The sequence below is a fragment of the Cervus elaphus genome, chromosome 11 (genome assembly GCF_910594005.1).
Source record: "Cervus elaphus chromosome 11, mCerEla1.1, whole genome shotgun sequence".
Lineage (NCBI taxonomy): Eukaryota > Metazoa > Chordata > Mammalia > Artiodactyla > Cervidae > Cervus > Cervus elaphus.
In genome coordinates this window covers 54,730,547-54,741,249 of record NC_057825.1, presented here as the reverse complement: position 1 = coordinate 54,741,249, position 10,703 = coordinate 54,730,547, and positions in this window count along the sequence as shown.

Below are 10,703 nucleotides of genomic sequence, written 5' to 3'. Positions count from 1 at the left end.
ACAGCCTGGCAGGAGGTAACATTTGGATGAAAAAAGTAACTCAAAGAATAGGTTCTTTTTAGCCACAGATACCTCAGATGAAGATTTGGGGGCTATACTGATAGGAGAGTGAGAATTTTTCTGTTTCCTAGAGAAGAGGATTTCTCCATAATGTAGGAAGTTTTCTCAACTGCGGTTTAGGTGCTCCGTAATCTTGCATAACATCCATGGGGCCAGTGGTTTTTATCTGCTCACCCATAACAAAATCCTTCTGATCTTTTTGATTTGTACGAACTGCATCAATTGAATAATACAGAGAGAGAAATGCTACAGAAATTCAGAGTAAATGCTGAGAAACCTCAGGGAAGAGCCAGCAGGGCCATCTCTCAGTGTTAAGTGTTCAGTCTTTTGAAATTCACTGTGAAGTTAAATAAAATAAGACTAGTGTCCTTTTAGTTTTAAATCAGAATATGGAGTTCCTGTATTTTGTCATTACTCTAGCTTACCTGTTCATCTCACCTTTGAGGGTATGAGGTCTGAGAAATTCCTTTTGTTTATCCCCAGCATACTTAGCCTAGGACCCAGTACTTAACAGATGCTTAATAAATTGTGGTTGAATAAATGGAGAAAGTAATGGATCAGTTGGGCTTGCCAGGTGGCTCAGTGGTAAAGAATCCGCCTACCAATGCAGAAGACACAGTAGACATGGGTTCCATCCTCGGGTGGGGAAGATCCCTTGGAGGAGGGCATGGCAACCCACTCTAGTATTCTTGCTTGGAAAATCCCATGGACAGAGGAGCCTGGCAGGTTAAAGCCCATGGGGTTGCAAAGAGTGGGACTTGACTTAGCAACTGAGCATGCCCATGCACCATAGATTGATAATAGCATCCATGGATTGAACTATAGTATCTCCACTCTGACTGGCCCCAATAGCTTGCTGATTCTGGCCAACCTAGCCTGCTCTCCTCCCACCATATGCTTCCCCCCAGACTCCCATTGGTGTTTTGCCTGATGTAGGTTTTAGGACACTGAGATGTCTTACAAGTTCACCCTGCCCATCCCAGGGCTCAGTGCCAGAGACACCCACTTTATCATGGCCTCGTTTTATTGTATCTCTATACAATGTGCTGGTCATAAAATTAATTTATGATCCTTATTTGGGGCTTGCCTAGTGGCACAGATGGTAAAGAATGCACCTGCAATGCGGGTGACCTGGGTTTGATCCCTGGGTTGGGAAGATCCCCTGGAGAAGGGAATGGCTACCCACTCCAGTATTCTGGCCTGGAGAATTCCATGGACAGAAGAACCTGGCAGGCTACAGGCCGTGGGAACGCAAAGGGTCAGACGCGACTGAGGGACTTTCACTTATTTGTTGACTGTAAAATTGCCCTCCAAAGTGATACTGTGTCTCCCAGTGTACTTCATGGGAAATGCCCCGGTTATCGGATGCTTTGATCTTCCACTCTTGAAGCATAGAAATGAAGTTGCAGAGATGAGCAAAAGTTTGTTTCTGTTTGCCTGTTTGTCAGATTATGGCTTCTGTAACTGCCCACATAATCTGGAGTCTTACTAGTCCCGCCTATTCATCCGGGTTTCCTATGCACACAGCCAGGGGTGTGCTGAAGCCAGCTGGTGCCATCTTGCAAAGATCCAATTGTTGAATTTTCGGAAAGCAGACAAGCTGGTGGTTAAACTGTTGGTAGCTTGGTGTTGGCAATAATTGCTGTGCTGTGCTTAGTCTCTTAGTCATGACTGACTCTTTGCGACCCCGTGGACTGTAGCCCACCAGGCTCCTCTGTCCATGGGGATTCTCCTGGCAAGAATACTTGAGTGGGTTGCCATGCCCTCCTCCAAGGGATCTTCCCAACCCAGGGATCAAACCGAGGTCTCCTTCATTGCTGCAGCTTCTTTACCATCTGAGCCGCCATGGAAGCCAATAGATGTTGACAAATGTTACAAACCTGGCTCCTATCCACCTCCACCCTGAAGTGAGAACTGGTTGTGAAGCACTTACCAACACACCACTATGTGCAGGTCTTCCTCTCATTCAAGGCCTCATTCCTCTTTTTGTTTGTTTTGTTTCTGTTTGTTTTTTGTTTTGGCTGCTCTGGGGCTTAGTTGCCTTGTGGCAGGTGGGATCTTAGTTCCCAGACTGTGGATGGAACCCACGTTCCCTGCATTGGAAGATGGATTCTTAACCACTGGACCCCTGGAGAAGTGCCCTCATTAACTCTTGCCTGAACTATTACAATATTCTACATACTAACATCTCTGCCCCCAGAGTCTTCCCATTCCAGGTGATTGTAGCATACTTTTGACTACCAGGAACAGAAAACTCAACTACAGATTTCCTTGAATATCAGAAAAATGTATTGTTTCATATAACAAAAAGTTCAAAGATGAGACATTTTCAGGAAAACTTAGCAGCTCCTCAGTTACCCAGATTCTTTTCATTTTTCCACTCTCAGCATTTTGGCGTGGCCCTTTGTGGCTTTAAGATGACTGTTGTGGTTCAAGGTTAACATGTTTACACAGTGACATGTGCAATTTTCCCTTATTTCCTCAAAGCACAGTTACCATCATCTCAGAAGTCCTCCTGAGAGTTTCCTCTTGAGTCTCCCTGGCCAGAATTGCAACCCATATGTATTCTTTAGTCAATTTCTGCAAGGGAATGGAATTACCATGATTGATTCAGACCACTGGTTCTCAGCCTCTTAGAACCAACTTCTCCTTTTGTGTAAATAATTTATAGCACTCCTCTTTCCTGAAATGAAAATCAAAGATAATATAATCTATCCACACCCATACTCAAAAAACAAATCCTTACAAGTCCTCATTGGAAATATAAAAGTGAAATAAAGATAATTTACAAAAATTATACGGATATACATTTCAGTATATATGGTAAATTATATTAGGACTCCAAATTATTCCCTGCCTTCGCTATATCAGAATTATATATCCCAGCCTGATGGCAAGGGGCTTATATTGCCTCGCTCAATTGATGTCAGGCTTGCTTTATGATTTGCTTTGGTCAATGTAATGTGAATAAAAGTGTCACTTCTGAGAAGAGCTTGAAAAGCCATTGTGTGGTTCTGCCACTCCTCTTTCCTTCTGCCATGACAGGTTGCTCCTTTGGCCTGGCTTTCGTAGTGAAAAAGACGTATGGAACAGGAGCAGAGCTTCCGCTGGTGTATATATGAACAACAAAGACAAATCTTTTGTCATTGTAAGCCTTCGACATTTTTGGAGATGTTTGTTGCAGGAGCACAAGCTGTCAAAAACTGACTAATATGGCACACATAAAAAGGAGTGAATTTGAGTCAGTGTAGCGAGGTGGATAAAACTCAACTTGTTATACAGAGTGAAGTAAGTCAGAAAGTGAAAAACAAATATCATAGATTAATGCGTATATACGGAATCTAGAAAAGTGGTACTGTTGAACCTATTTGCAGGGCAGGAATAGAGACACAGACATAGAGGACAGACTTGTGGATACAGTGCAGGAAGGAGAGGGTGGGATGAATTGAGAGAGTAGAAATGAAATATATATATTACCATATGTAAAATAGATAGCTAGTGGGAAGTTGCTACATAACACAGGGAGCTCAACTCAGTCCTCAGTGGCAACCCAGAGGGGTGGAATGGTGTGGGAGTGAGGAGGGAGGTTCAAGAGGGAAGGGACATATGTATACTTGTGGCTGATTCACATTGTTGTATGGCAGAAATCAACACAACATGGTAAATAATTATTCTCCAATTTAAAAAAAATGAAAAAATATAGCACAAAAATATTCTGCACATAAAAAAGCAGTCTGCACTTTATGTATGTTTGACCTGTATGTAGCATTACCTTGAACCCAGCAGCTTCAGATGAAAACTGACACAACTGTGCTGTATCAACAATTAAAAACCAGAAGAGGTATTGCTCTCAGTGCATTGATTTTCTGCAGTAGCGATCAACTATTTGTAAAACTCTGAGCTTTAAAAAACAGCATCACATCCCTTAATTTAAATTTACATGATGGTTGCATTCTCAGAAAATGCAATGTAGAATAAAATTGTGCAAAATTTGTTGTTGTTGGAGTTAATGATTATAAAGAGATATTCATCTACAGAAATGCCTAGTGGTTTACTCACAAGTCATGGGTTCATTTATGTAAAGTTCACAAGTGGGCATACTGGTGTACATTCTATCAGAAGTTAGGGTCAGTGTATGACTGGAAGTAGGCACTGAGGTATGTTCAGTTTGTGAAGATTAATCAGGCTTATGACCTGTGTGTTTTTCTCTATACATAATTACACTACAATGAAGAGTCTTTTAAAAAGTCATGCAGGGCATAGGACAAATCTTTGGTGTGTGGGATTGTCTTGTGCATTGCAGGATGTCAAGCATTTCTGATCCTTGTCCATGAACTGACAACAGTGTCCCCTAATCCCTGTGACAATCACACAGAAACAAAACAACCTCACAAATTTCTGTGATGCTGAACCCCTGGATCCCTAGGTTTACATAATCAAGACTCACTCCTGGGGCTGTGTCCCTTGAAGCTCATCAGCTGCTTCATATCTAAATACAACTGAGCTTCCATTGACCATGAAGAAGGCAGGATGGTAAAGAATGAGAAGTATGTGGTGATGTTAGACGTGGGGGTGATGGTGGTAGTGGTGGTGATGGTGGTGAGGGTAGAACTGGTGGTGGTGGTGGTGGTGGTGGTGATGGTGATGGTGGTGGTGATGGTGGTGGTGATGGTGGTGGTGGTGGTGGTGATGGTGGTGGTGGTGGTGGTGGTGGTGAGGGTAGAACTGGTGGTGGTGGTGGTAGTGGTGGTGATGGTGGTGAGGGTAGAACTGGTGGTGGTGGTGGTGGTGATGGTGGTGGTGGTGGTGGTGGTGGTGGTGATGGTGGTGATGGTGGTGGTAGTGGTGGTGGTGATGGTGGTGGTGGTGGTGATGGTGGTGGTGATGGTGGTGGTGGTGGTGGTGATGGTGGTGGTGGTGGTGGTGGTGGTGGTGGTGATGGTGGTGGTGGTGATGGTGGTGGTGGTGGTGATGGTGGTGGTGGTGGTGGTGGTGAGGGTAGAACTGGTGGTGGTGGTGGTAGTGGTGGTGATGGTGGTGAGGGTAGAACTGGTGGTGGTGGTGGTGGTGATGGTGATGGTGGTGGTGATGGTGGTGGTGATGGTGGTGGTGGTGGTGGTGATGGTGGTGGTGGTGATGGTGGTGAGGGTAGAACTGGTGGTGGTGGTGGTAGTGGTGGTGATGGTGGTGGTGATGGTGATGGTGGTGGTGATGGTGGTGGTGATGGTGGTGGTGGTGGTGATGGTGGTGGTGGTGGTGGTGGTGGTTGTGATGGTGGTGGTGGTGGTGGTGGTGATGGTGATGGAGGTGGTGATGATGATGGTGGTGATGGTGGTGGTGATGGTGGTGGTGGGGGTGGGGGTGATGGTGGTGGTGGTGGTGATGATGATGGTGGTGGTGGTGGTGATGGTGGGGGTGGTGATGATGGTGGAGGTGATGACAGTGGTCAGGTAGATAACCCTCTGTGTCTGCCACAACATCCTTTACATTCTACCAAATACATTCCAGATCACTTTGCCCCAACCTCAAATCTGCAATGGCTCTCAACTGTCTACAGGATAAAGAGCTCAACTTACCTTTCTAGGGTAATTTTGAAGCTTCTTCTGTTTTCATTGAACCATTGCTCTTTCTCCCCATGGAAGTGCTATGGTATCATTATGCATTACTCCTCCTTCTGTTAAGAAAGCCCTGCTCTCATTCTTGCTCCTCTGGGTCTTCATTCAAATGCTTCTTCCCCATGAAGCAGCCTCCTGTCCAGAGTTAACAGCTGCTTCACGTAACTTCCCATGGTGCTGGGCTTCTCTCTCTCTTTACCATTTACTTCATTGCATCTTTCATAGTTTGTTGGCTTTTGTCTTTTACAGCTTCCATAGGCTTAGTACAGTGATAAGCACTCACTGAGTGCTCAAAAAATGCCAGCTGAATTGAACTGAACAAGAACACAGCCTCTGCATTTCACAGAAATCAGCAACCCAATATCTAAAATCTTTGAACTGGTTGAGACTCAGTTACCATCTGGGTAATTAATAAATAGCTTTCCACCAACAGCCTCATTGTGAATTCACTGTACTTCCCCTCATTGTCATAGGACTGCATCCTGTTCTGGTTCTGGGAGGGAAATGAAGCTGTTTGGCTTCCCTGCACCACACACCCATCATGCTTAGGCCCTGTCAATGTACAAGAGAATCCACAGTAAGACAGCGGAGGGCCTGGTAGCAGCCTGGCTTGAGTGTGGCCAAGATGGACCAGGTGAGGTGGCCAGGGTGGGGTATTTCAGTGACAGTTCAATAAGGTTTATTGAGTGTTTATTATACTGGCTACTGTGGGAGTCACCAGTATCAATGAATACATATCTTCTTTTCAGTCTAAGGAAGAAGGTGGTAGATGTGTGCGGGAACCAGTAGAGAGAGGCAGGTAGGACAGAGAGAATGCCATTGGTGGGAAATCCAGGTGGATTAACTGGAGAAGGTGGTGATTTGTAAGGTTTTGTAAGATGGCTAATGTTTGACAAATTAGAAAAGAGATGGAGGGTCATTCAAAGTGGGGAAAACACTCAAAGGCAGGGAAGAAGGAAGGAGACGGCCAGAGGAACGTGGTTTCCTTTTGCCCCTTGGAACCAGATACGGGCTCTGTTTATATAATTTTCTGCTTTTTCCTCTGAGCTAATAGTATGCAGTCTTACAACCTGGGAACCCTTAGCTCTTCATAGGATTATAAAATCTTTCTACTGAAACATATAAGCATGAATGGTAAGTGTCCACCTTGATAACTTTTTACACACATACACACTCACATAGTGACCACTTTGGTCAAGGAATACAGTGTTTTCATCACCCCAGAAGGTACTGTTACTTGTATGATCAAAAGGTATTCTAGCCTTTTCTAGAATGTCATCCAAATTTAATCACACAATATTAGGTATCAGCACTTGGCTCCTTTTTACTGATGAGTAACTCAATGACTGACTGTGTGAATACATCGGATCTGTCTATTCATTCTGTTGATGGACATTTGGGTTGTTTGTGCTCTTACTAATATGAGTGGAACATTCTTGGACATGTCCTTTGGTGAACACATTTCTCTGGAATGCACCACTAGGCCTGGGGTCACTGGGTCATGGTGTGCTCTGCTCAGCCTCAGTCTATTAAATGCCTACTGTCAAGCCAGGCTTGCAGTTGGTGTCTGAAGTTGGGGGAGAGGGCAGTTTTGTGGCACTGAGCCCATAGCCTGCGCGCTCTGCTGCTAACTCTGGGTAGGCAACGTCAGAACTGAACTGAACTGAACTGTGGGACACCCAGCTGGTGTCTGGAGAATCAGAGAATTGCCTGGTGTGGAAAACCCATCCATTTGGTGACCCGAGGTAGGGTATTCTCTGAGTAGAGTGTTGCAGTAAAGAAGAAACAGGAGAGTTTTTCCTGAACATCTGGTTGAGCAGTGCAGGAAGAGTAGAGAGGAGAAACACAGGAGGGATTTTCCCATTCAAGGGAAATGACAGAAGGTGGGGAAAAGCATGGGAACAAAGGCACTTAGCATTTTCTTTCCACTCCAAAAAGAATGTGAAGCAGCTTACAAAAATACATCTAGGACATCAGTCGAATCATGGGAAAACAAGACAAACCTGAATTGAGATACATTCGGGAGAGACTTGACAGTACACTTATAAGAAGTGTCAAGGTCATTAAAAAAAAAGGAGAGACTGAGGATCGATCACAGATTGCAGGAGACTAAAGAGAAATAACTGAAAGTTATGTGGGATCCTGGATAGGATCCTGGAACAGAGAAAGGACATTCATGGAAAAACTGGTGAAATTTGAATAAGATCTTTACTTAGTTAATAGTAGGATAATTAAAATGTTTATTTTTGAGAAAATATAGTATAGTTGAAGTATGAAGTATAGTTGATTTATGATGCTGTGTCAGTTTCTGGTGTCCTGCAAAGTAATTCAGTTAAATATATATGGAGTGGCAAAGAATGGGACACAACTGAAGTAACCTAGTGCGCGTGCACACACACACACACACACACACACACACACATGCCATGTGTGCTTAGCTGCTCAATTGTGTCTGACTCTTTGCGACCCCACGGACTGTAGCTCGCCAGGCTCCTCTGTCCATGGGATTCTCCAGGCAAGAACACTGGAGTGGGTTGCCGTTTCCTTCTTTTCCATTACAGTTTATCACAAGATATTGAATACAATTCCTTGTGCTATACAGTAGGCACTTGTTTATCCATCCTACATATAATAGTTTGCGTCTGCTAATCCCAAACTCCCAGTCCTTCCCTCCCCTCCCCCCACCTCCCCCTTGGCAATCACAGTCTATTCTCTGTATCTGTGAGTCTGTTTCTGCTTCATAGGTAAGTTCATTTGTGTTGTATTTTAGAATCCACATATAAGTGATATCATATGGCATTTGTCTTTTTCTGACCTACTTCACTTAGTACAATAATCTCTCAGTCCATCCATTTTGCTGCAAGTGGCATTATTTCATTTCTTTTAATGGGTGAGGAATATTTCATTGTGTATATGTACCATGTCTTCTTATCTAGTTATCTGTCAATGGATGTTTAGGTTGTTTCTATGTCTTCACTACTGTAAATAGTGCTGCTATGAACATAGGGGTGCATGTATCTTTCCAAATTGTAGTTTTGTCTGAGTATGTGCCCAGGAGTGGGATTAATAATAGTGTAACATTAATTTATTGATTGTGATACCTGGACTACGAAGAAGTAAGATGCTAACATTAGGGGAAGCTGAGTGAGGGATCTAGAGAGACTATTATTTTAAGGCATCTAATATTGCCTGAGAAGAGAAAGTGTTTGTCTGAGGGTGAGAGAAGAGGGTGGGGGAGCAATCTGGGGGATTGGGAAGTGTTGGGACTTCCTTCTGATCTAGCCTAGGTGCTCCCTGAGGTGGCCTCCATCTGGTTTCCCAGCTGCAGCAGCCTGGGGTACATACAAGGCGCTGAGCACATGCTTAGTGAACAGAAGGTGGAGTGTGTGTGTGGGGCCTTCTGTCTTCCTGAGCACTCTGGTGCACCCTATGACAGTGGAAAGTCCCAAGCCCTGAGCCCTATTCACAACATGGAAGCCTAATTATCAAAGCTTGTCTTAGAAATGAAATAAGAAAATGAGAGACTTCTCTGGTGGTCCAGTGGTTAAGACTCTATGTTCCCAATGCAGGGGGTACAGGTTCGATCCCTGGTCAGGGAACTAGATCTCACATGCCTCAACTAAGACCCAGCGCAGTCAAATAAATAAGTAAATAAATAGAAAGAAAATGAAACCAGGACTTCCCTGGTGGTACAGTGGATCGAAATCTACCTGCCAGTGCAGGAGACACAGGTTTGATCTCTGGTCTGGGATTATTCCACATGCTGGGGAGCAACTAAAGCCCACGAGTTGCAACTACTGAAGCCTGTGTGCCCTAGAGCCCGTGCTCTGCATCAAGAGAAGCCACCGCAATGAGAAGCCCATGCACCACCGCTAGAGAAAGCCCGTGTGCAGCAATGAAGACACAGTGCAACCAAAAATAATTTTTTTTTTTTAAAAAGGAAACGAAACCAGAAATTCAATTCAGGTGTGTTTAAAAAGGAACATTACAAATTGTATTCTAGTTTCAAAGCAAGCCTCATTTTGTTATTGGATCAATAACTGGTTCCTGAATGCTTAGATAGGAGGAAAAGGGCAGAAACCAGTAATTCAGTATAACTTTCTCAAAGGTGTCACTATTCCCAGGTGGGGAGGAATAAAAATGGTGGGATAAGGGAGGGAGGAGGGGGGTGAGGGTAGGCCTGAGGTGCTTCAGCGTTCTCTGATACCCCAGTTCTTGGTTCTGACACCCGTAGGATTTCCTGGGATCAACCGGGGGGAAAGAGTTGGGGCCTAGGAAGGTGGGCCTCTTGGCCAGTACTTGGCCCTCTGGGTCTGTCTTCTGGGGGTTCTACCATTCAGGCTGAGAGGTATCTAGATGAGCACTCCTTGAAACAGCTCAGGAGCCTGGATGGGGTGAGGAAGGGCAGCCTTGCCCCGTAAACCAGTGCAGTGTGATCAGCTTTCTGAAATGATAACTCACACCCGCTTTGCCCATCCGCATCTCCTTTCCCCACCAGGGCCGGGCCCCATTCGATCACTGTCTCTGAGTGGAAAAGCAAAAGTGTCTTAAATCTCCTCCTTATTTTTGTCTTCTTAAATTCTTAGGAAGAGCAAGGCTATCGTGGGCTCCCCACCACCTCAGAACAGAAAGGATTTCCTGGGGAGGAGGTGAGAAAGTCATGGGAATCTTCTGAGAAGAAGAGGGTCACAGGAATGGGAATCTGAAGCTATTCTCCTGGGTGACCCCACTGGGGACGAGGAGTCGGTGGGATCTGGGGAGTAGAGGGCCTGCGACCTATGTCCCAGATGGAGCCCCTGGAGAGCAGGCTGGTCCAGAAAGGGCCTTAGTGGGGTGTGGCCAGACAGGATGCTTCATCCCCATGAGGGGTGCCTATGCAGCACCTTGGGATGGGGGCACGGAATCCCTCAGCAGTCAACCTTCCAACAGCCCAAGGATGTCAAGACCTGCCCCCTCATTTCTTGGCCTCTCACACCTCAGCTCCCTAGGCCATGCCCATTCCAGCCCAGCTTTTTGTTCTTCCTCAGC